This window comes from Pseudophryne corroboree, chromosome 4 (assembly GCF_028390025.1).
Source record: "Pseudophryne corroboree isolate aPseCor3 chromosome 4, aPseCor3.hap2, whole genome shotgun sequence".
NCBI classification, from domain to species: domain Eukaryota; kingdom Metazoa; phylum Chordata; class Amphibia; order Anura; family Myobatrachidae; genus Pseudophryne; species Pseudophryne corroboree.
Genome location: NC_086447.1, coordinates 350,610,773 through 350,637,699, shown reverse-complemented (window position 1 = coordinate 350,637,699; position 26,927 = coordinate 350,610,773). Strand labels below are relative to the sequence as shown.

General features: G+C 44.0%; 1 protein-coding gene across 6 annotated transcripts in view; it reads left to right on the top strand.

Annotated features, from left to right (window-relative positions):
- LPP (LIM domain containing preferred translocation partner in lipoma) overlaps positions 1-26,927 on the top strand; it is an 870,847-nt gene that overhangs the window by 250,913 nt on the left and 593,007 nt on the right. For 4 of the 6 annotated variants that reach the window (XM_063916488.1, XM_063916489.1, XM_063916492.1 and 1 more), the window contains one exon: positions 19,917-19,981. The exons of the other annotated variants lie outside the window; for them this stretch is intronic. The gene's annotated coding sequence lies outside the window, so the exon portion shown is untranslated. The remainder of the gene's footprint in view (positions 1-19,916; positions 19,982-26,927) is intronic. 6 annotated transcript variants of the gene reach the window in all.

The following is a 26,927-nucleotide window of genomic DNA, read 5'->3' as shown; positions in this document are numbered from 1 at the left end:
GGCGCCCATCCCAAGTGCGGATTGTCTGCAATACTTGTATATAGTTATTGCTTAACTAAAGGGTTATTGTTGAGCTATCTGTTGAGAGGCTCAGTTGTTATCATGCTGTTAACTGGGTATTGTATCACGAGTTATACGGTGTGGCTGGTATGAGTCTTACCCGGGATTCAAAATCCTTCCTAATTGTGTCAGCTCTTCCGGGCACAGTATCCTAACTGAGGTCTGGAGGAGGGTCTTAGTGGGAGGAGCCAGTGCACACCAGTAGTCTAAAAGCTTTCTTTATAGTTGTGCCCAGTCTCCTGCGGAGCCGCTAATCCCCATGGTCCTTACGGAGTCCCCAGCATCCACTATGGACTATGAGAAATAGAATTACCGGTGAGTAAATTCTTATTAATTCTCCCCAGTAGGGCAGCAGCTCCTCGTTCCAGCCTGGAGGGGCGGAGCTTCTATGTGACTGACGGGCTGGACCTCCGTGGGTAGAAGGAAAGGACTGAGGAAAGGGAAGGGTTGGCCACCACACGGCCTGCATGTTCCAGATCACTGAATGCAGATCCCTGACAGCCAGGAAGCTTCTTCTGACAAGCCTCCAAACATCCCCTCTTCCCTAACAACACACCGCACTGCACTGCACTGCACTGGAATCTCTGCACTGCAATCAGTGACATGGAACATGCAGGCAGCGTGGTGGCCACCCCTTCCCTCTCTTCTAGTCATCTCCTTCTACCCCTGCCTGAGATCCCGGCTCTCAACTGTGCAGTGAGACGGTGCCTTCTGTCCCCAGCAGCGCCTGGAGCTTGAGCGCCACTTGTTCCACCCTCCCTACGCCCCTGGTCTCCAGCAGCAATGAGCAGAGGTTACACACACATTGCTTGGTTTTGTATTACAGAGATGTGATTAAAAAATAGTTTTCAAAGAAGCAGTGTAACATCCCAGAATCCAAGCACATCTATAGTAAACTGGACAGATGCCGTTATACAGCAGATCTCAGAACAAACCAATCTTGGGTGCTCACTTACGGGGCAGTTCTGTTATCCACAGTCCTTTCAATGTGTTGTCAGAATGGCATGTGTGAACTCTTGTAATTGCAGCATATTGCAACATCAGACAGCCCCCTAGGGGCGCCCAGTATAATGGGGGTCATTCTGACCTGATCACATGCTGCTGTTCATTGCAGCGATCAGGTCAGAAGTGCGCATGCCAGACATCCGCCTGCTGTCGTAGCACAGCGATCGCCTCTGCCTGATTGACAGGCTGGGCGGGAGGGGGCGGCACAGCAGTGTTTGCCCGCTGTTTTGTGGGTGCGGTCTGGCTAACGCAGATGTGGCCAGACCATGCAGGGGGTGGACCGCAGCGTCTGCATGACGTCGCACGCAGCAGCTGCAACCATCACAACGACGAGTAACTCCCGGCCAGCACACAGGAGCTGCGCTGGCTGGGAGTTACTCTTCAAGTACAAAAGCATCGCTGCTGTGCGATGCTTTTGTACTTGTGCGGTGGGGCCGGGCCTGACTAGCCCTGTGCTGGGCATCCCCCCCGCATGTCAGTGTGGATGATCGTAGCTGTGCTAAATTTAGTAAATCTACGATCAGGTCTGAATCACCCCCAATGAGCGGTGTTGCTGGTCTGTATTTTTCTGAGAATTACACTTCTGCGTATCACAACTGCACATTTTGGATTTGCCCCCTTATTGTATTCCATAATTTTTAATTTTACAATAGTAGAACAGACACAGATGTGGTCATCAAGTGTTAAAACTTATTGCTTGGTTTGATAAAACAAATATAACATGATTTCATCTGTACAACGCAATGGATTTGGGCCAGCAGGCACAGTGACCTGGGTCCAATTTGGTCTGAGGGGACATTGGTGGCAGTGTAATTACATGGCTTCCTACTTTTTGTTCCTGTAGTCAGTGTTCTGCTTTTCTCAACGTCTCTAAGGACAGATACTCATGTGAGCTTGTATTGTGCCCTTAGCAAGCTGTGAGATTTTAGATCATTGATCTCTGTAACAAATGAGAGGTCAGTACATACTTACAGTTTCCAGAGTGCTTGATGGACCATAAATACAACCAGCATTGAAGCGGTTAGCCTGCACTGATCTCCCAGTTGTAATGGAGGTGAATTATTTTGGTGTCCGCAAGCACCCATGTGTGCCCTGATTGTCTCCCCTCTATAGACATATGCACACAATTCATACCTGCATATATTTTTTGTTTTTGAAATGTCACCACGAAAGCCAGTTAAAATATTTAGGCATGAATAAACTCGTAAATTTATTTATGAAAAATATATTTAGGCTCCTCCGATACCCTAGGCTGCCAGTTTTACTAGCTATTTTAAATGAAAGGAAAATAGTTACTTTTAGTTTTAACGGGCTGCAGTTTGTTTTCTAAAAAGAACCTCCAAATTGACTTGATTTTAGTACAACAAACAGTCTAGTGGCTTCTGCAGGAAATTTAGACCTAGCAAAGAATCTTCCTATACCAGGATCTGTTTACTGAAAGCATACATACTGTACATACATACATACATACATACATACACTAAATTTGTAAAAGTGATGACATCCATGTAAGGTTTTTTTTTTTTTTTGTGTACTGTAAAACTTTTTAAAGCATTTTTTTTAGAATATAAAATGCAGTACAGTTATTCTGATGAACTTTTACCAGTATATGAAGAGATCGTAAGTACTAGAGATGTATGTTCCCTACAACCTACTGCATTTAAACAAAAAAAAATATATTCTGGGGTTGTCGGTTAAAGAACCTGTTATACAGTATGTGGTAATTATCTATATGGCTTTTGAGAAAAACACCTATTTGACTTAAAAGCTGATCGATCTTGGTGACCGTGCCATATTCTGTGGAGCTGCTGTAGAATAACATTTCTGTACAATGAGTCCCTCTTCAAGGGTCAATTAAATTTAATTGGTGTCTCTTTCTCTATATGGTTATCAAGTTTTTGATAGATCATATTCTAACTTCTGAGAGAAAGGTTTGAACTACCTGAAGTAACCAGATAAATATCTAACAATTTGAAATGGTTATACTATTATCTTTAATGAAGTTGAACATACTCTGCAACTCTCATTAAATACTGCTACTTACATACTGCTAGATCTCTTCTCAAAGTCCTATACCTTTTATTTCTCTGTAAATATATGTAAAGTAGAGCTATATAAACAATGGTTAAATGTTGGGCATGGACTTAAGAACCAACAGCTGTTTTCAACCCACTAGCTGCTAAAACGTTCTTACAGAAACTTGTAATCAACTGTACATATAGTTGTAGTTGGTTACAGGGTCGTTTACAGTGAGCTAATTTTCACATTGGGTAAGTAATGTGAAAGTTTCTTAGTGAAATGATAGGCTGCATTCCCATAACTGTTGGTTCAGCTAAGTAGCTATTCATTGGTGACAATAGTATTGTTAAAGCTGATTATCTGGTAAGCTTTCTTATTGTTGTATGGCTTGTATGTGTGGGATGTGATTTTGTATATTGCCTTATAGACAGAAGGGAGCAAAATTGTTTCCTATGGCTTTGAGTATGTAAAACAAACCTGATTTAATATGAGTATGTATGTATGTGTGTATATATGTATGTATAGAAAGCTCAAGAGAGCTTGTAAAGTTTTAAGGTAACTTTGTTGGGTAGCCGGACTCCAGGTCGACACCAAAAAGGTCGACACACCTTAGGTCGACACCTGCAATAGGTCTACACCTGCAATAGGTTGACATGGGTAAAGGTTGACATGAGTTTTTGACTGTTTTCCCTTTTTTTTTAAAACTTTTTCATACTTTACGATCCACGTGGACTACAATTGGGAACAGTAACCTGTGCCGAGCGCAGCGGTAACGGAGCGAGACACCTTGCCCGAAGCAAGGCGAGTAAAACGAGCCATGCGAGGGGACACCGTGCATCAATTGGGGTTCCCGGTCACTGTACAAAGAAAACGACACCAAAACAAACAAACTCATGTCGACCTTTTTCCATGTCGACCTTTTGTTCATGTCTACCTATTTCAGATGTCGAACTTAGGTGTCTCACATTCAGTGGTAAAAACTAAAGTGCCTTGCAGCACCACTTCCTTTGCACCCATACTGGAAAATATTTGTGATACATTTCCATGGATACGTTGTAAGAATTGAAACGTTTTCTTTTTCCTACACAAGGAACTGCTTATGTAAATGAATGCTTGTTTGTTGACAGGTATTCTAGAAATCAGTTGTAATAAATAGTCTTTTGTGCATGCAGAGTGTATTTGTGGACAATATGACATTAGCACAGTGTATCCAACACGTCCTTTTTACATAGTGTTTTGCAGTGTCCAGTAATACTGCTGCCTAGCTATTGTACAAATCATTGTCCAACACTGTATTCTCCATTCCAAGTTTGCTACACAACTGATGAACAACATACAATTGAGACTCTAATAAGAGGACAAATAGCTCATTCTGGTGCAAGCCTTACTAGAGTGAAGTTTTATGATAAATATACAAAGCAAACTCTATTCTGGACACTAGAAAAGGAAAAAAAAGACTGGGTGAAACAAAAGCCGAGAGGGAATTCAATTGCTGGCGACTTGTTCTCCCGGACGAATTCTCATGACACCCGCCGCTCCTTATGGTGGCTGTATCTCTCTCAAAAGTGTTTGCTGCCCCATAGCGTAGCAAACATTTTTTGAGTGACTAGGGGTGCGAATCGGCCGGGTGAAGGGTGCTAGTCAGTCTTCATATTGCCAGCATTTAAACCATACTTGCCTACCCTCCCGGAATGGGCGGGAGGCTTCCGAAATTCGGGTGACCCTCCGGCCCCCCGGAAGAGGGTCACCCCCTGCCCGGTCGCCCACTTAGCGAGTAAAGTGGGCGGTCCGGGCAGGCGATGACGCGATTCTTGTTGAGTCGCGTCATCATAGCCACGCCCCCTGCTGTATAATGCCGGTAATAGTGGCATTACACAGCGTGGGGCGTGGCTTACATGATGCGTCCATCAGCCACGCCCCCGTTTCGCCTCTGGCCTGCCCACCTCAGCACATCACCACACTTCCCGCCTGCCCTACTGAGCCGACCGGCTGCTCTCTCCCGGAGAGAGTAGCCCAAAAGTCGGTAAGTATGATTTAAACACCACGGCAATGGCAATTGGCCCCCTTCGCTGGCAAGTGAAATTCCTCCTTTGGTTTACTACTCCATTTTTGCTAAAAAAACAAAGTGTGGAATTATATAACAAAGTATACATCCGAATGTGGCATAATGCATGTTGTACTTAAAGATCTGAAGGTAAAATATACCATGAATTGCGCTGTAATGTTGGTAACAGAAGAAATGGGACCAAAAGATATACCTTTAGATTATATGAAGGTAATCGTCCACCAACCCAAGCGCTAGACAGTATGGATTTTCTTACATTCTAATACCAGAGGGCCCTGTTATATTGAAAACCAGCCCCAGTATAGCTAGAGCAGAGCTGGTAATCCTATAGTTGTAAGAGTTTCAAAATAAAACTTGATTTTATGTATGTATTAAGTAAAAAGATAACTAGATTGGGACTGTGTCCACCAGCAGCCTCGCTTGGGCTCCATGCAAAGGGCAGCTTCTATGTGTGGACACCTCCTTTTTGTTCCTTGTGTGGGGAGAATCCCCCCCAGCCACACACTGTTGATCAGTGCCATCTTTTGTGATACTGCCGCAGTGTATACTGTATCCGGATGGCCCTGAATTATCAAAGTTGAAGTACATACAAGTCTACAATGTTACCTTTTAAGCACACATTTAAAAATATTGAAACAGCAAAAAATAGGTAAATCCAAAACAAATCACCCAGTGAGAGTCTAAATAGTCAAATCTGCCAGAATCTGAGTGTTCTGGACTCTGCACAGGACACCAGGACTCTGTATGGTTTCAGCCCATGTGTAGAAAATTTGGAGGTTTGAGATTTCTCCTCATAGATGAAATGGAACTTTTTTTTTTATTGATACTGGCACACAGGTAGAGATCAGACTTGGCACGATAATACAGTCACCGATAACCAATAGGGATTGGTGATGAGGATAGGGGACTGCGGTGAGTGCCTAGAGCACACCTAGCATGGAGTCTCTGAGAATACTTGTTGATATGACCGCAAATAGCTGCAACACAGGAGATAATGATGGTTCTGAGGACACTCCTGTATAAAGGGTTTACACAGGAGCATACAGTATACTGGAAACTGATGAGTAGCAAACTGCAATGACTGATGCTGAGAGTACACTGGAAGCTTTCAAGAATGCCCTGTAATAGTGGCTGGTGCTAAGACTGTCACAGGAGCATGCTGGAAATTCTGGAGAGTGCCCAGTTACTAATGACTTACGCTGGGAGTAACACAGCAGCAGATGGAGCCAAACGGAACAGTTGCACACAGGAAGCTAGTAAGCAGACTACAGCATCAGTTGTGCCCGGTAAAGGACCATGGTCAGGGAGATTTATATAGGCCATGCTGGCTGCTGATAGGTCACAGGTGTCATGTGCAGGGAATCAGGTCAGAGATTGGTTGAGCAGAGTTCAGCTGATTGCTAGTAAGATGGTGCAAATACATGCAGATGATGTCTGTCACCAGCCCTAGGAAAAATTCTTATATCAGAAGGACAGTTACACTGAGGTACCAAAAGTCATGGAATAGGTGACTAGTATCATATAGGACCCCATTTAGCCCGGTAAAGTGCAGCATCTCGACGTGGCATTGATTCCACAAGTGAACGAAAGACCTCTACAGAGATGTTGACCCCTGCTGTATGGATAGCGTCCCACAGCTCCCTGATATTTGCAAGTGCAGGATCTTTAGTGCCAATGGACCACTCCACCACGTCCCATAAATGTTCGATTGAGTTCATGTCAGTCTAACGTGGTGGCCAAATCATTTGTCGAAACTCCAGAATGCTTCTCGCACCAATTCTGGACAACGTGGGACCAATGACGCACTACATTATTTTGCTGGCATATTCCATCGTATTTATGGTACATGAAGTCCATGAAGGGCTGCAAATGGTCATCAAGCAATGCAACTTAGTTGCTACTGGTCAATTACTTGCTCAGGCGGACCAGTGTGCCCAACCCATGTCACGTGAACGGGAAGCAGTCAAGATCCCGGCTGGCGGGATACCAGCAGTCAGAATACGGACGCTGAAATCCCAACACCATTCTGAATGCAGATGCTGGCATCAAGAATGGGTGTACCATCCCGGCACCGGAATTCCGACAGCTGGGATTCCAAACAGAGAGACACTGCTGTTCTAAAGAGGAAACCTGCGGGGGTAGGTTAGATTTAGGCTGCATTCCAGGGGGGTTAGGGTTAGGCACCCCCTCCAAGAGTTGGGCTATGAGGTGGGGGGAGGGGGGGTTAGGTTTAGGCAGCAGGGCCGGGGGGTTAGGTTTAGGCACCTCCAGAGGGTGGTTAGGGTTAGGCACTAAGGGTTAAGTTAGGGTTAGGCTGCGTGTAGGGAGGGTGGGGAAAGGGGACACCACCGATTACTCACAAGTCAGGTTTTTAATCAGCGGGATTCCGGCGTCAGTATTTAGAACGCTGGGATATCTTGTGCATACTCATTATCAGGATGTGCCACACACATCTCTCATACTGATCCCATGTGAACACACCCCACAACTTTATAGAACCAGCACCAGCCTGCACGGTGCCTTGTTGACAACTGGTGTCCATGGCCTCATGTGGTTTATACCACATCCAAACCCTACCATCAGCTCAAAACAACTGTATCCATGACTCATCGGACCATGTCACAATGTACAAATCCTCCAGGGTCCAATTAGTGACATTGCAAGCCCAGGTGAGGTGCTGTGTCCGTTTTCGTAATGTTGACTAGGTCTTCTGCTCCCATATCCCATGGAAGCTAAAGAACGCTGCACTGACCTGCTGGATATACATCTGGTACTTCCTGCATTAAGTGTGGATGTAATTTGAGCCAGTGCCTTTCTGTTACAACGGAAAATTCTGTCAAGATGCTGCCGGTCATGATCATTAAGCATCTTTGGTCAGCCACTGCGATGTCTGTGGTGGGTGGTAATGCCTTCCATGAGGTATTCTCAGTACACGCGTGACACCTTAGATTGAGGAATGCTGACTGTGTGCACAACTCCGAAAATGGAATGTCCATTCCATCGGGCGCCCATTATCATTCCCTGTTCAAACTGCGATAATACACATCCCCTTGCCATGAGCAGCCTAGCCGTTGTTCAAACTGACTCAAGAGATGACAGATTACATTTGATGCAGGTCTGGACATTTCCCAGACATCACAGTATGTTGCTGCCACCTACCAATACATTTTATATTTTGCTATCCCATGAGTTTTGACACTTCAGTGTATAGCTACTGTGTTTAAAAGGATTTGTTTATTTTATTGACACAGAATAGTGATTATGTACAACATGGGAATAAGTGTATCTTGCGTATGCCTGACGTAACCTGTCCGTATATGCTCTAGGAGTAGAACTGCACTCATCCTGTGAAAGTTGGAACTTTACATATGCGCACAATTGCAGACTTTTTAGTGAATTCACGATCTTGTTAACTATTGTCTGCATCAGACTCAGACCAGATGAATGATAAGTATTTACCTAATCTCGTCCTCCATGCTGTGTACATACGGTATGGTGTAAATCTACAAAAACATAGAACACAAAGTGCAGTACAACTTTCTTAACCTGGTGATAAATTCAACTTGATGATTTATTATAAAAAACAAATACTGTAATGCCACTTATGCTCCAGATTTATTAAACTTTTTGGCTCTAAATAAAAGATAGTTCCGCAACTTTTTTAATCTGTGTGTGAAGTTAATTTACCTCTAATTTAGGACAATTTATGTTCTCTTTTCTAGAATTCCTGTTTCGAGTTTGTTATCCACGGGTTGTCCTGCACGGTTTGTTCCCCCGTGTAAGGTGCCCAGGGCTATTAAAGTAGAGACCCATAATCCGTTCCAAGGCAGTACTTCATGCTCATTTCTACTCATACTACTAGAGAGTGCGAGCAGAAACCAGCATTAACTGATGCTTGTGGGTCTCTGTTTAAAATGGCTGTAGTATGGTATGCCGGCGGGCGGGCTCCCAGCAGCCAGCAAACCGGCGCCGGAATCTCGACCACCGGCAAACCAACAGCTTGGTGAGCGCAAATGAGCCCCTTGCGGGCTCGGTGGCATGCTGCGCGCACCACGCTATCTATTCTCCCTCCTGGGGGGGTCGTGTAGCCCCAAGAGGAAGAAAAGGTGTCGGTATGCCGGGTGTCGGGATTCCGGCGCCGGTATACTGTGCGCCGGGAACCCAACAGCCGGCAACCTAAATACCAACCGTTTAAATAGCTGAGGGTACTTTAATGAGGTCCACACAGACCGAGTCAACCCATAGTTATTAGAATCTGTCCCTAAATGTGTGTTCCTTTTGCATACGTTTTTTATAGCTTTAGGATTTGCATTTTTTTTTTTGCTGTTTAGACTCTAGCATATGATGCAAACGGTTATTTATAAGCTAGCAATTTTCTTTGCAAACTGCACAATTATTTTGTATGTTTGTGTTCCTTTTTTGTACTTTTTTGTATGTTTTATTTTAAATAGCCTACAGTATCCATGACGACTGGACCTTTCACACAGCACTTCTCTGACTCGTTGCGAAATGCTGACAATTAAATGTACAGTACTTTAAAGAGATCCATCAATCTTTGTTGTCATGCCAACCAACTTATATTTAGAAATGTAACAAGTACATGAAGTTCAATTGCTCTTGTACTCAAACATAGATCTGCAGCTATAATTGAATTTTTTTTATTGGAGATCAAAATCCTATTTGAGCAGCACTTGTATTCTGAATATTGTCTTTGTAAGAGAAGCTTTTTTTATTTTGATACATTGTACTTTACTTGCAATTCGCTTATTTTCTTCATTATGAAATGTTGTCAGTTCTAGTAGATGTTGTTTAATTGCTGTGGCGTATGATTGATTTAACTCATTGTAGAGGTTTGTCTTTTGGCATCAGTCTATAAAATTATGGTAGAAAGTGAATTCCCTTATACTTGACAGCATTTTGAGATAAATGATATACATTTCTTGTGTGTCTTATTTTTTCACGGGCATATAGTAACCACCTTAGTCGTATTGAGCTTGTGGGAGAAGGAACACACTCTAAGCTGTAAAAAAAATGGTAGTAAGCAAACAATTTGGATATTTTTTATCATTTTGACATGGTCACATACCTTGGTATGTCCAGCTTATCACGTCATCTCTGTCATTATGTCTGGGCTTACTGGGCTGAGTAGGTAGAGAATTTTTATGGCGTGTATTTATTCCTCTTTAAACCACTTAAGAAAAGCATTTCTGTAACTTTTTCATATTCAATCTTGAATAACCCCTTAATTACTAAAGCTGTTCTGTACCTTTTATGATTAAAGAAGAAAAACATACACACTTTTAATCCATATAGATACTTTAGTACAAAGTTATTTTAACTCCTCCCCCCACCTCCACCAACAAGTTTTCAGCGCCTGGTCACTTAGCAACAGTAGTTCATGTTCAGTATTAAGGCTCTCCAGGGTCCTTGAATTTCACATCATCATCTTTGTAAGCTTTCTTAAACAGATATTGCTTTACAGCACTTGCTCATGATGTCATGGTGTTAAGATTATTAAAGACAACTAACATTATATAAAATTCAGTATATGACTCACTGATTCAGCTTGCATAATTATCTTACCTGTAGAGTTATATGTTTTTATTTGATCAGTAGACCCCACCCACCACATGACTTCCCCACATCCAAAACTGTGTGTGTGTGGCCACTCAGTGCCTGCCCTCTTTAGCAAGGAAACCCACTGCTTTATGTTTGTTTTAACCTTTTTTGTTACAAATGTATTGCTTGTTTTATTGTCATTTTACTATTAAGAAATAATGTTGGCATCCATAAGTCTCTTGTATGATTTTGAAAAAAAATGTTGAGCACATGTACAGATGTGTCCTCTGTGGTTGTTGCTCCAGTCATGTTTAACAGTCCTGCGAGTAGAATGTTCTGTGTGTGACAGCAGTTGTATCTGTATATGACATGCTATGTTAGTGTCAGTGTGGAAGACTGTAATGTAGCATTACGTTTACAGATACAGCTGAAGTCGCACACAGAACATACACATGCCGCATATCCTATTAATCAGTATAGTTTGGTTGTTCATCTTATTAGCATCGTATTGCGAATACAATTAATTTTCTGTAAAAACAGCACAGCTAGTGCAGGCCAGTTGCACGGGAGCTGGCAGCTCTCATGAGCCCTGTGTAAAGTGACTCATAACGTACAGAGACTAGACCAGGAAGGATGCATCTGTAATTATCAGGATGTGCCACACATCTACAGTTCACTGTGGGAACATATATATACAATAGGATGAGCTTAGCTACAAAAAGTTTTTCATGCTTGATGTTATTACTTTGCCATCTTTATGTGTATATCTGATTCTGTTGCCCATATAATGTAATGCGCAGAGTACTGCTTGTCGAGAGGCCATATGAATTGGTCCCGGATTCAGATTATTCATAGTTTGATGTATATTGCCTGGCTTTTTTGTCTGTTGGTCCACTCTGTGTACACTTTTTCTCTAACGTCCTAAGTGGATGCTGGGACTCCGTAAGGACCATGGGGATTAGCGGCTCCGCAGGAGACTGGGCACAACTAAAGAAAGCTTTAGGACTACCTGGTGTGCACTGGCTCCTCCCACTAAGACCCTCCTCCAGACCTCAGTTAGATTTCTGTGCCCGGCTGAGCTGGATGCACACTAGGTGCTCTCCTGAGCACCTAGAAAGAAAGTATATTTAGGTTTTTTATTTTCAGTGAGATCTGCTGGCAACAGACTCACTGCAGCGAGGGACTAAGGGGAGAAGAAGCGAACCTACCTAACAGGTGGTAGTTTGGGCTTCTTTGGCTACTGGACACCATTAGCTCCAGAGGGATCGACCGCAGGACCCGACCTTGGTGTTCGTTCCCGGAGCCGCGCCGCCGTCCCCCTTACAGAGCCAGAAGCACGAAGAAGGTCCGGAAAATCGGCAGCAGAAGACTTCGGTCTTCACCAAGGTAGCGCACAGCACTGCAGCTGTGCGCCATTGCTCCTCATGTACACCTCACACTTCGGTCACTGATGGGTGCAGGGCGCTGGGGGGGGGCGCCCTGAGGGCAATAAATAACACCTTGGCTGGCAAAATATACATCATATATAGTCCCAGAGGCTATATAGATGTAAAATTACCCCTGCCAGTATCACAGAAAAAGCGGGAGAAAGTCAGCCGAAAAGGGGGCGGGGCTTCTCCCTCAGCACACTGGCGCCATTTTCTCTTCACAGTGCAGCTGGAAGACAGCTCCCCAGGCTCTCCCCTGTAGTTTTCAGGCTCAAAGGGTTAAAAAGAGAGGGGGGGGGGGGCACTAAATTAAGGCGCAATATATGTATACAAGCAGCTATTTGGGGAAAAATCACTCAGTTATAGTGTTAATCCCTGCATTATATAGCGCTCTGGTGTGTGCTGGCATACTCTCTCTCGGTCTCCCCAAAGGACTTTGTGGGGTCCTGTCCTCAGTCAGAGCATTCCCTGTGTGTGTGCGGTGTGTCGGTACGGCTGTGTCGACATGTTGGATGAGGAAGGTTACGTGGAGGCGGAGCAGAGGCAGATAAATGGGATGTCGCCCCCTGTGGGGCCGACACCAGAGTGGATGGATAGGTGGAAGGTATTAACCGACAGTGTCAACTCCTTACATAAAAGGCTGGATGACGTAACAGCTGTGGGACAGCCGGCTTCTCAGCCCGCGTCTGCCCAGGCGTCTCAAAGGCCAGCAGGGTCTCAAAACAACGCCCGTTACCTCAGATGGCAGACACAGATGTCGACACGGAGTCTGACTCCAGTGTCGACGAGGTTGAGACATATACACAATCCACTAGGAACATCCGTTACATGATCTCGGCAATGAAAAATGTGTTACGCATTTTCTGACATAAACCCAAGTACCACATAAAAGGGGTTTTATTTTTGGGGAGAAAAAACAGCCACTGTTTTGTTCCCCCATCAGATGAATGAATGAAGTGTGTAAAGAAGCGTGGTTTCCCCCGATAAGAAACTGGTTATTTCTAAAAAGTTACTGATGGCGTACCCTTTCCCGCCAGAGGATAGGTCACGTTGGGAGATATCCCTTAGGGTGGATAAGGCGCTCACACGTTTGTCAAAAGGTGGCACTGCCGTCTTAGGATACGCCACCTTGAAGGAACATGCTGATAAAAAGCAGGAGGCGATCCTGAAGTCTGTATTTACACACTCAGGTTATATACTGAAACCTGCAATTGGCTCAGCATAAATAGTGCTGCTGCAGCGTGGTCTGACACCCTGTCAGATAATATTAATACGCTAAGACAGGGATAATATTTGCTAACATTGAGCATATTTAAGACGTTGTCTTATAAATAAAGGATGCACAGAGGGATATTTGCCGGCTGGCATCCAGAATTAATGCAATGTCCATTCTGCCAGGAGGGTAGTAGAAACCCGGCAGTGGACAGGTGATGCTGCATTTCAAAGGCACATGGAGATTCTGCCTTATAAGGGTGAGGAATTGTTTGGGGATGGTCTCTGGGACCTCGTATCCACAGCAACAGCTGGGAAGAAAATTTTTTACCTCAGGTTTCCTCACAAAAGCCTAAAGAAAGCACCGTATTTTCAGGTACAGTCCTTTCGGCTTCAGAAAAGCAAGTGGGTCAAAGGCGCTTCCTTTCTGCACAGAGACAAGGGAAGAAGGGAAAAGCTGCACCAGTCAGCCAGTTCCAGGATCAAATATCTTCCCTCGCTTCCTCTGAGTCCACCGCATGACGCTGGGGCTCCACAGGTGGAGACAGGTGCGGTGGGGGCGCGTCTCGGGAACTGCAGGGATCAGTGGGCTTGCCCACAGGTGGATCCCTAGGTTCTGCAAGTAGTATCACAGGGATACAGGCCGGAGTTCGAGACGACTCCCCCTCGCCGTTGCCTCACATCAGCCTTGCCTGCTGCCCTCGGAGAAAGGTAGTACTGGCGGCAATTCATCCAGCAGGTGAAATCAAGGTACCCCTCTTTCAACAAGGCCGGGGTTACTATTCCAAAATGTTGTGGTACCGAAACCAGACGGTTCGGTGAGACCCATTCTAAAATTTAAATCCTTGAACACTTATATACGAAGGTTCAAGTTCAAAATGGAATCGCTCAGGGCGATTATTGCAAGCCTGGAAAATTTCAGGGTATCACTGGACATCAAGGATACTTACCTGCATGTCCCTATTTACCCTCGTCACCAGGTGTACCTCAAAATTGTGGTACAGGATTGTCATTACCAATTCCAGACGTTGCCGTTGGTCTGTCCCCGGCACCGAGGGTATTTACCAAGGTAATGGCCGAAGTACTTATCCAGTACTTGGACGATCTCCTTATAAAGGCGAGGTCCAGGGAGCAGTTGTTCGTCGGAGTAGCACTATCTCGGGAAGTGCTACAACAGCACGGCTGGATTCTGAATATTCCAAAGTCACAGCTGGTTCCTACGACGCGTCTACTGTTCCTGGGTATGGTTCTGGACACAGAACAGGATAAAAAGAGTTTCTCCCGGAGGAGAAGTCCAAGGAGTTGGCGTCTCTAGATGGAGACCTCCTAATACAAATACAGGTATCGGTGCATCTATGCACGCGAACCTTGGGAAAGATGGTAGCTTCTTACGAAGAATTTCCATTCGCCAAGTCCCATGCAAGGATCTTCCAGTAGGATCTGTTGGACAAGTGGTCCGGGTCGCATTCTCAGATGCATCGGCAGATAACCCTGTCTCCAAGGGCCAGGGTGTCGCTGTGGGTGGTGACTGCACATCTTCTAGGGGGCCGCAGATTCGGCATACAGGACTGGGTCCTGGTGACCACGGATGCCAGCCTTCAAGGCTGGGGGGCAGTGACACAGGGAAGAAACTTCCAAGGCCTATGGAAAAGTCAGGAGACTTCCCTACACATAAATGTTCTGGAACTTTGGGCCATTTGCAATTCCCTTAAGTCAGGCTAGACCCCTGCTTCAACACCGGCCGGTGCTGATCCAGTCAGACAACATCACGGCGGTAGCTCATGTAAACCGACAGGGCGGCACAAGAAGCAGGATGGCGATGGCAGAAGCCACAAGGATTCTCCGATGGACGTCAGATCATGTGTTAGCACTGTCAGCAGTGTTCATTCCCGGAGTGGACAACTGAGAAGCAGACTTTCTCAGCAGACACAACCTCCACCCGAGAGAGTGGGGACTTCATCCAGAAGTCTTCCAAATGATTGTAGACCGTGGGGAAAGGCCACAGGTGGACAGGATGGCGTCCCGCCTCAACAAAAAGCTACAAAGATATTGCGCCAGGTCAAGGGACCCTCAGGCGATAGCTGTGGACGCTCTGGTAACACCGTGGGTGTACCAGTCGGTGTATGTGTTCCCTTCTCTGCCTCTCATACCCAGGGTAATGAGAATAATAAGAATTAGAGGAGTAAGAACTATACTCATTGTTCCGGGTGGCCAAGAAGAGCTTGGTACCCAGAACTCCAAGAAATGATCTCAGAGGACCCATGGCCTCTGCCGCTCAGACAGGACCTGCTGCAGCAGGGGGCCTGTCTGTTCCAAGACGTACCGCGGCTGCGTTTGACGGCATGGCGGTTGAACGCCGGATCCTGAAGGAAAAGGGCATTCCGGAGGAAGTTATCCCTACGCTATTTAAAGCTAGGAAAGAAGTGAACGCAAACCATTATCACCGCATATGGCGGAAATATGTTGCGTGCTGTGAGGCCAGTATGGCCCCAAAGGAGGAATTTCAGCTAGGTCGTTTTCTGCTCTTCCTACAAGTCAGAGGTGACTATGGGCCTAAAATTGGGTTCCATTAAGGTCCAGATTTCGGCTCTATCGATTTTCTTCCAAAATAGAACTGGCTTCACTACCTGAAGTTCAGACTTTTGTTAAGGGAGTGCTGCATAGTCAACCCCCGCTTGTGCCTCCAGTGGCACCGTGGGATCTCAACGTAGTGTTGGATTTCCTGAAGTCGCATTGAGTTGAGCCACTTAAATCCGTGGAGCTACAATACCTCACGTGGAAAGTGGTCATGCTGTGGGCCCTGGCGTTGGCCAGGCGTGTATCAGAATTGGCGGCTTTGTCATACAAATGCCCTTATCTGTATTCTATATGGATAAGGCGGAATTGAGGACTCGTTCCCTATTCCTTCCTAAGGTGGTATCAGTTTTTCATGTGAACCAACCTATTGTGGTGCCTGCGGCTACTTGGGACTTGGAGGATTCCTAGTTTTCTGGACGTAGTCAGGGCCCTGAAAAGTATATGTTTCCAGGACGGCTGGAGTCAGGAAAACTGACTCGCTATTTATCCTGTATGCACCCAACAAGCTGGGTGCTCCTGCTTCTAAGCAGACTATTGCTCGCTGGATCTGTAGCACGATTCAACTTGCACATTCTGCGGCTGGAATGCCGCACCCTAAATCTGTGAAAGCCCATTCCACGAGGAAAGTGGGCTCTTCTTGGGCGGCTGCCCGAGGGGTCTCGGCTTTACAAATTTGCCGAGCTGTTACTTGGTCGGGTTAAAACACTCTTGCAAGAGTCTACGAGTTTGATACCCTGGCTGAGGAGGACCTAGAGTTTGCTCATTCGGTGCTGCAGAGTCATCCGCACTCTCCCGCCCGTTTGGGAGCTTTGGTATAATCCCCATGGTCCTTACGGAGTCCCAGCATCCACTTAGGACGTTAGAGAAAATAAGATTTTACTCACCGGTAAATCTATTTCTCGTAGTCCGTAGTGGATGCTGGGCGCCCATCCCAAGTGCGGATTGTCTGCAATACTTGTATATAGTTATTGCCTAACTAAAGGGTTATTGTTGAGCCATCTGTTGAGAGGCTCAGTTGTTATCATGCTGTTAACTGGGTATAGTATCACGAGTTATACGGTGTGATTGGTGTGGCTGGTATGAGTCTTACCCGGGATTCAAAATCCTTCCTTATTGTGTCAGCTCTTCCGGGCTCAGTATCCTAACTGAGGTCTGGAGGAGGGTCTTAGTGGGAGGAGCCAGTGCACACCAGGTAGTCCTAAAGCTTTCTTTAGTTGTGCCCAGTCTCCTGCGGAGCCGCTAATCCCCATGGTCCTTACGGAGTCCCAGCATCCACTACGGACTACGAGAAATAGATTTACCGGTGAGTAAAATCTTATTTTAACAGCACTACCCTCAAATAATTCCCCAGTGCAGCCATTTTACTAATACTCGCACCGCTGTTCAAAGTCCAACAGATTACGGCCTTTACCTATGATTTCATGCATTTCAATAGGTTCTGCAAACCTTCACCTTTCTAAACAAGACTTCGACATATACTTTGAATAAAGTAGCCTAGTGGCCCCTATAATATGTCAACTATGTGTGTGTGTGTGTGTGTATGTGTATATATATATATATATATATATATATATACACACACACACACACACACACACACACACACACACACACACACACACACACACTATTATTCACATGTGTCCTCACATCTTGCCATTGCAGACATTTGTTTACACACCTGTGAACGGCGCAGAGAAAACCAGACTAAGCCACGGGTAGCAGGAGCATACCTGCCTGCTATCGGTGCCCTTAGACTGCGGCAGATTCCCCCACCATATGTGAGGCAGCGGGAGTGTCTTACTCCCGCTGCCTGCGTACCCACACCAGTTCTCTGGATTTGTTTGCGGGTGCGTGCATATGCGCACACCCGCAAATGCCACGGTGTACTGGGAATCTTTGCCTGCGATATGAACGCATCTCATGCAAAGATGTATAAGTGCACATCTGTATTTATATTTACATATGTGTCCTCATACATCTTTGCTTCAATCATGCCAAACAGCCCTTCTTGGCACACAAGGTCCCGTGAGAGGCAGCTAGCATCGGGCATCGTTTTGTGTCTCTCTTTTGCTGGAGTGCACTTTAGTCAGGGCGTCATGCAGCTAGGACGCACCAGGAGACTGTGCTGATTTATTTGATTTGTGACACTTGTATATCTGTGTGCTACGGAGTCTCTAAATCTGCATACAAAGTGCTGCAATGTACCAGCTGCAGCTTTTTTCCATGTCAAATTACTTTGTGCTTCATATACAGACCGAGTCGCACACAGGGTTTGTGTTATGGCTGACCCAGCATACTGATGCCGGGATCCTGGCAGCATACCGACGCCGAGGCGAGTGCAGCCAGCCAGTTGCGGGCTCGCTAAGCTCGTCACGCTGCGGACTCGGTGGCGACCTACGGTCGCCACAGATTCTATTCCCACTCTATGGGTGTCGTGGACACCCACAAATGGTAATAGTACCTGTTGGTCGGCATGCCGACCGTCTGGATAGTGAGGGGGCGGGATGTTGGTGGAGGTCATGTGACCGTCGGTCTCCCGACTGCCGGTCACATGAATACCACCCGCACACAGAAATACAAGTGCCTCATATCAAATTATTTGGCACAGTCTCCTGGTGCGTGATAATTGCATTACTGGACCTGTCAGCTCACTCGCGCCAGGCATCTTCTGCTGTGTGGTGTATTGAGGTTAGATGTATGAGGACACATCTGACTGTCTCTCTATCTGTGTATGTATAACATCTCTCTCTCGCTCTCTCTCTCTCGCTCTCTCTCTCTCTCGCTCTCTCTCTCTCTCGCTCTCTCTCTCGCTCTCTCTCTCTCTCGCTCTCTCTCTATATATCTATATATCTAGATATCTATCTATATATCTAGGTATCTATCTATATATATATATATCTATCTATATATATATATATATATATATATATATATATATATAGATAGATATATACCTGAGCTATTGCCCCTGTACTCTGATGATCCACTGTTTACAAGTGTACTGGGGATGTTATTTAAACACTTGTATTTGCACTGTCACTTTATCCTGAAGAAGTGGAACTGGTCCCCGAAACGTTGATTGCACTTTTTCTGAATACACATTTGTTGCAAAGTCTCAGAGTGCCGCCTCGTTCTTGTCTGATATATATATATATATATATATATATATATATATATAAATATATATATATATATATATATATATATATATATATATATATATATATTTTATTATAATTTCCGGGAAAGGGTGCACTCACCAGACTTGTTTGAAAAGGTGCAAATATATTCACATAACAGGACCTTTATCAAGACCGGGCATGCCAGTCAGTTTGTTTTGGTCTGGCTGCATGCTCTAAAGTCTTGACAAAGGTCCCCTGAGAGGACCGTAATGTCGACAATGCACCATTTCTCTGTTAGTATGTGAATATATGTATACCTTTTAAAGCATGTATGGTGAGTGCAGTTGCAGCACTTATGTATTAGTTGCACCAAGTGTAGATATTTTGTGCGTGCTGATACGCGTTAGGTATGCTATGCCGGCGGCCGAGATCCCGGCAGTCAGCATACCGAACGCAGTGGCTCAGTGGCCACTGCGCTTGACACAGGTTCTGTTCCCACTCTATGGGTGTCATGGACACCCACGAGTGGGAATAACCCGTTAGGTGGGATTCCGGCTGTAGGCAATGTAACCGCATCCCGCTGACGCAGACATTCTATACTTAAACATAATCAGTAGTGTTCATTTAAAAATAAAAAAAGTCATTGCTCAGATATTTCCTGTACAAAACAAATAACAGATTGGCAGGCTATAATTGCAAGTTAATAAGAGACATCATTACTAGCAGCAGCAATTGGGCACATGTTTCCCAGAAATGTGCTGTTCTGTACTACTGTTTTATCAGCTCTGCAGTTCATTTAGATGGTAACATTGGTTAAGCTGTGTAAAGCCTGTGTATAGTTTGTAACAGACAGTTTTTCCCTCACAGGCATTGAATTATTTCACCAAGCGGAACATAGACGTCTGTTACAGGAAGAAAGTTCCCCTTCTGAGGTAAGGCAACAGCTTGTGCTCTCCTTTTCTGTCCTATACTAAAACTTGCTCTTTGGTAATAATCTTGTGTGGTCACCCTGAAGTCTAATATTCGCAATGTGAAGAATAGATCAGTGCAGACTGTAGTGCTACATCTAATCCTTACCATTATGTCTATTGCAAACCAAATTTTTCAAAACTCTTTGATTTTAAACAATTTCTTTTTAATGACGTATATTTAATGACATTTTAAATGTAGTACAGAAAAAAAATAAAAACAGAACAAAAAAAATGGAAGAAAAACCAACTCATTAAACACAAGTAGATGCACACTGAAACTGAAATGCACACAAAAGTAGAGAAGACCTCTATTAAGTATGTAAAATAGACATGGAAATGGCAATTAATAGACTAAATATAATAAAATACAGACTTAGTGAAGTGAACACCCATGGGGCAGGAGCAGCAACGACATTCAGGGAAAGTGTCTAGATCCAGTGCATAGCTGGTGGACTGCCAACAGGACCAAACTGTAGCAGGCACTTCCATGTCATATAAATAAAGTGCTCATGGAAAACAGTAGTATTAACTAGTCCAATCCATGTAGCAATAAAAGGGGCCAATGGAGCCACCAATTTCTAGCAATATATACTTTAGCTAATGTGAAAAGGATTATGACATGCCTCACAGGAGACTGATCATCAAATTAAGGGAACTTGGCTTAGGAAATACTATTTGTACATGGATAAGTAATTGGCTGGATAACAGGGTACAAAGAGTAGTGGTCAACGTAACATCACGTTCTCCAGCTGGGCACCAGTAGTCAGCGGAATACTACAAGGGTCTGTACTTGTCCCGCTACTGTTAAATATATTTATCAATGATCTAGGAATAGGCCTGGAAAGCACAGTGTCAATCTTTGCAGATGATACTAAACTGTGTAAGGTAATTAATTCTGAAAGCGACGTGGAGTCTCTACAGAATGACTTATTTAAGCTCGAAACCTGGGCGTCTAAATGGGGAATGAGGTTTAATATAGAAAAATGCAGAGTTATGCATTTTGGGACAAAAAACACACTTGCATCCTGCACTCTAAATGGGGAAAATATAGGGGTAACTGTGGTGGAAAAAGATTTAGGGGTGCTCATAGATAATAGGCTTAATAACAGTACACAATGTTAAAATGCAGTAAAGAAGGCAAGTAAAGTGCTTGAACATTGAGACAAGGGACGAGGATGTAATCCTGCCTCTGTACAAATCGTTGGTAGGTCCGCACCTGGAATAATTTGTTCAGTTTTGGGCACCATATTATAAAAAAGATATCGGGGAACTAGAAAGAGTTCAAAGGCGAGCTACTAAATTGATTAATGGGTTAGAGACACTGGACTACGAGGAAAGGCTTACTAGGTTAAATATGTATACACTAGAAAAGAGGTGCCTAAGAGGAGACGTTATTAATATCTTCAAATATATAAAGGGTCATTAGAAGAAATTAGCAGGGGATTTGTTTATTAAAAGAACTCTGTATAGGACACGTGGGCACTCGCTGAGGATAGAGGAGAGAAAATGCCGCACACAACGTAGGAAAGGGTTCTTCACGGAAAGGGCAATAAAGATTTGGAACTCCCTGCCGGAGGAGGTAATAATGGCGGTCTCTGTAAATGTATTTAAAAACGGATTGGACAAATTTCTAACGGGAAAAAGTATCCAGGGCTATAGCATTTAACATAGTGTCATTAATATCTAGGAGTGGTAAGAATCATAGTTGTCAATTGGTACTAAACCATCACTTCAGCATGTGCATTATAATAGGAACAGCGTAACGCAGAATACAGTTTGAACCAGATGGGCGTTTTGCCTCTTTTCAACCTCACTAACTATGTAACATAAGTGTTATAGTGTGTAAATCTGTAAATTATGGTCATCAGCAAGGCCTAAACCGAAGAAAATTTTTGTGTCAGAAAAATCTATTTTAATCCTGAGGTGGTCACATAGTCCAGGACCTGGGTCCGAACGTCTGTAAAAAAAACAAAACCTTTTAACCAGGCGCTAATAACATGTGCTTTCAAAAAGTCCTTTTGGATAGTATCAAAATCAGCTGCAGAAAGTTTGATGACCTGGGGTTAGCAGGTCAATCACATTGCACTGGACCACCCCAATGCAATTAACCACAAAACTCCAATTTTAAACTCTTGCGCTATAATAAAAATATATATATGATATGGCTGACAATAATAACAAACTACTAATAATTTAAAATATTTAATAATACATGAATAATCACAAATTATAAAACAAGACCGGTCTTAATAATTTAAACATCTAAGGTACCAAGTTTAAATGCTTTCCATTAAAAGGAGGTGGACTTGAGCATATTCTGTGCACAGAAGTGTATGAACTAGCTCTGTAGGCAAATGACTGAATATATATAAGTCAAACTAGATCAAATGTAACTGCTAATAGAGCCCGTATATTAGATGGTTACCAATGAACAGTCACTTAGTATCAAAGTTCCTTTGAACATGACAATCCAACATAGGACAGTAAACCGAGTGAGAGCCGCTCCGACCGGAGGTATACTTGGTACCTTAGATGTTTAAATTATTAAGACCGGTCTTGTTTTATAATTTGTGATTATTCATGTATTATTAAATATTTTAAATTATTAGTAGTTTGTTATTATTGTCAGCCATATCATATATATTTTTATTATAGCGCAAGAGTTAAAAATTGGAATTTTCCGAACGTCTGTAAGCAAGCGACAGGACCAGAGTGATGACAGAAGTCCACAGCAGGTGTCCCACATTTAGAACAAGATGTGGAAGCCAAACCTGCAAGACATCCCAGATGCATCGGAATTGAAAACACTATGTAAAGAATATAACTATCTGCATATATACAGTTGCGATGTGAGGAGAACCGAGAGGGAGGCTTCAGTCTACATCTGGGAGAGTACCTAAGGCAGTCTCCCATTTGAGCTGCAAGGCCTGCAACCCACTTAATCCCACTGCAGACATCAATGAAAAATAGAGTGAAGAGTACGTAACAGTGTCCTCAAAGGGGACTACACCAGAGCAGGAAACACCCCATCCCTATTCCACTGTGCACATAGCTCATGGTGGAGCTGCAGAAACTGATAAAACAGATCTTGGTAAACCAAAATCATTACTAAGATAGGTAAAGGAGTAAAAGGTTCCCTCCTGATTATATTTAGCCCAGAGTAGAAATACAATGAGTCAGTCAAAGAGACCGGACTTCTAGGTTAACCAGTTCAGATAACGCAAGATTTCCCCACAAAGGAGAACAGGGATCTGTGTCAACAATCACAAGGACTTTAAATGCTGCCAGCCGCACCCTGCGTGCCTGGACAAAAAGGAAAGGACAGCCCATAAGAGAGGACTCTGCGAGTAAGAACTGTAAGGGGTTAAAAGGTAAACTAGGCTGCTGCAGTAGTGCCCAGTGGGCATCCCCATGTTTTGGCTTAACCGCCCAGTCTCACAACTGTACTAATTGCACAGCTTGATAATATTGTAAATAAGGGAGCGGCAAACCACCTTCTACGTCTTATATGTGGTCCTGGTGGCATTTACCAGCCAAAACAAACAAAAAAAATAATATATCTGGAAATCTTTCTCAATATAGAAGGGAGAAGATAAAGTGTGTAGTCCTGTAACAAATATAGTAGCTTGAGTAAAACGATCATTTTCACAATGTTCCTTTTTCCCGTTACCGACAAAGAAAGCTTTAGCCAAGTGTGGGACTTGGTTTTAGGAATTCAGTTTGGGGCTGAACATTCAGAGGAACATATAGTCACCTTAGGTGTAATCAAAAGAACCAAATATTTCAAATGCATACAGATGTGTCCTCACACATCTAGCCACAAAACGCCACACAACTGGAGATTACTGGCGCAAGTGATCTGCCAGCGCTGGGCGTCCACCCCCCCCCTCCATAGTGGATGACCACTATCAGGGCCTCTGCCACTGAAGGGGAGCAGTGACACCGCCTCAAACAAGGCATTAAGTATTTCCAACAATTTGGTGACAAAATAACCAGTATAAATTGTATATATAAATAAAGTACTAAATTGCGCTGAAAATGGGATTTGCGAGCAGCTCAGTTAAAGGTTCTCATATAATATTAAATAAAATGAGCGCTTGATATAGGAGTATGTGTATGCGCAAAACCTGTAAAAGAAAAAAGATTAATAAAAATGTTTACAGCCCTTTTTGGACTAATTAAGGATTGGGTTACAGTTCAGCCAAGAAGATGAGGATACCTATCTAACCCTATCTAAATATTCGTCAGTCCGTTAATTGTTAATAACACGGGTATACTTAGGAGTGTCTTACCCCTGTGTTCTTTGCTTTGAACAGCGGCTCCGGCACCCGTAGCACACGGTGCTCACTCTCCACTGCTTCTGTTATAATTACGGCTGATGGACGGCTGACCGCTTCTGATTAGCGGCTGGCTGGCGGCTGTTATTAGCGGCTAACAGCCGGCTTGTTCCCCGTCCGTGTCACAGTATGATTTTGCAAGTTCAGTGCACAGTAAGGGCTCCTTAATACGAAATCAACGCGTTTCAGGCATAAACCCTTCATCTAGGATAACTGATGGACATCCTCAATCCCTTTTTATAGGATAAAACTTTATTTAAAAAAACAAAACGGAAATTCAATTAAAAACAGGCGGTTACCATGTGTCCTAATTTTTGTTAGGAACAAAAAAAGATAGCTGTCCATAATGTTCTTTTTTCTTTTGATGTTTATGTGGTTTTGCGCAGTTCTAATAGTATAATGTGTACATAATATGATCTATATATATATATATATATTGATTTATAAAAAAGCGTTAAGTTCTATATCAATATTTAACCCCTTGGGTGTTAATGTATCCATGAAGTAAATCCATTTTGTTTCTTTTTGCCTCAAGATTTGTGATATATCACCTCCTCTCCAATTATTTTCCACCCTTTGTATGCCCATAAATTTTAACTTTGATGCATCTTTATTATGACAATCTAAAAAATGCTTGGACACGCTATGAGTTTCCAAGCCTTTTTTAATGTTTAACATGTGCTCAGATATACGGGTCTTTCGTTTTCTTTTAGTCTGTCCTATATATTGGTGTCCACAGGGGCACTCTTAACATATATACTACTCTTTCAGTGTCACAGGTAATTCTACCTTTTACATCAAATTCTCTTTTTGTAATGCTGGATTTAAATTTCTTTATAGGCTGTACTGATGTTTGCTTTGTTGTTTTGCATGCAACACATTTTAAGCAAAAGAAACTTCCCTGATTTTCCTTCAATTTTGTGTTTTTGGATGGTATATAACTTCTCAGTAAACTGTTTTAAATTTTGTGCCTTTTTATATATAATTTGAGGTTTATCTTTAATCAATGGTTTCAATTTATTGTCAAGTTGTAAAATGTGCCAATGTTTATTTATGATTTTTTCAAAAGTTTGATGCGTACTATTATATTGAGTGATGAAAGCTAAGCTGTAGTTATCCTCCATATTTTTAGGTTTATAACAAATTAGATCCTTTCTGTCTAGATTTTTTCTATCTTTTATTTCAAAATTGTATATAGTTCAATGAGGGTTCCATCCACTTCTGCAACTTTATGCTCCCTAGCAAAGGACTTAATAGCATCCTACACCTCTTTAAGGGGATTTGCCTCAACACCAAGTACTCCTTAATTTCTCTGACGTCCTAGTGGATGCTGGGAACTCCGTAAGGACCATGGGGAATAGACGGGCTCCGCAGGAGACTGGGCACTCTAAAAGAAAGATTAGGTACTATCTGGTGTGCACTGGCTCCTCCCTCTATGCCCCTCCTCCAGACCTCAGTTAAGAAAACTGTGCCCGGCCAGAGCTGGGTGCTCCTAGTGGGCTCTCCTGAGCTTGCTAGAAAGAAAGTATTTGTTAGGTTTTTTTTTATTTTCAGTGAGATCTGCTGGCAACAGACTCACTGCTACGTGGGACTGAGGGGAGAGAAGCAAACCTACCTGCTTGCAGCTAGCTTGTGCTTCTTAGGCTACTGGACACCATTAGCTCCAGAGGGTTCGAACACAGGGCCTGACCTCGATCGTCCGTTCCCAGAGCCGCGCCGCTGTCCCCCTTGCAGAGCCAGAAGACAGAAGAACGATGAAATCGGCGGCAGAAGACTCCTGTCTTCATTAAGGTAGCGCACAGCACTGCAGCTGTGCGCCATTGCTCCCACTGCACACCACACACTCCGGTCACTGTAGGGTGCAGGGCGCTGGAGGGGGGGGGCGCCCTGGGCAGCAATTATATTACCTTTTGGCAAAAATACACATAATACAGTCAGTTAACTGTATATGTGTAAAAACCCCCACCATTAAGTTACAGAAAAAGCGGGACAGAAGCCCGCCACTGAGGGGGCGGGGCCTTCTTCCTCAGCACACCAGTGCCATTTTCCCTTCACAGCTCCGCTGGAAGCACGCTCCCCAGGCTCTCCCCTGCAGTATCCAGGTACAAGACGGGTTAAAAAGAGAGGGGGGGCACATAAATTTAGGCGCAAATCGATACGAACAAGCAGCTATTGGGAAAATCACTTATTAGCAGTGTAAATCCCTGTGTTATATAGCGCTGTGGTGTGGGCTGGCATACTCTGTCTCCCCAAAGGACTTTGTGGGGTCCTGTCCTCAGTCTGAGCATTCCCTGTGTGTGTGCGGTGTGTCGGTACGGCTGTGTCGACATGTTTGATGAGGAGGGTTACGTGGAGGCGGAGCAGGGGCAGATACATGTGGTGTCGCCCCCGACGGGGCCGACACCTGATTGGATGGATATGTGGAAGGTCTTAACCGACAGTGTCAACTCCTTACATAAAAGGTTCGATGACGCAGCAGCCTTGGGAAAGCCGGGGTCTCTGCCCGCGCCTGCCCAGGCGACTCAGAAGCCGTCAGGGGCTCATAAACGCCCGCTAGCTCTGATGGTAGA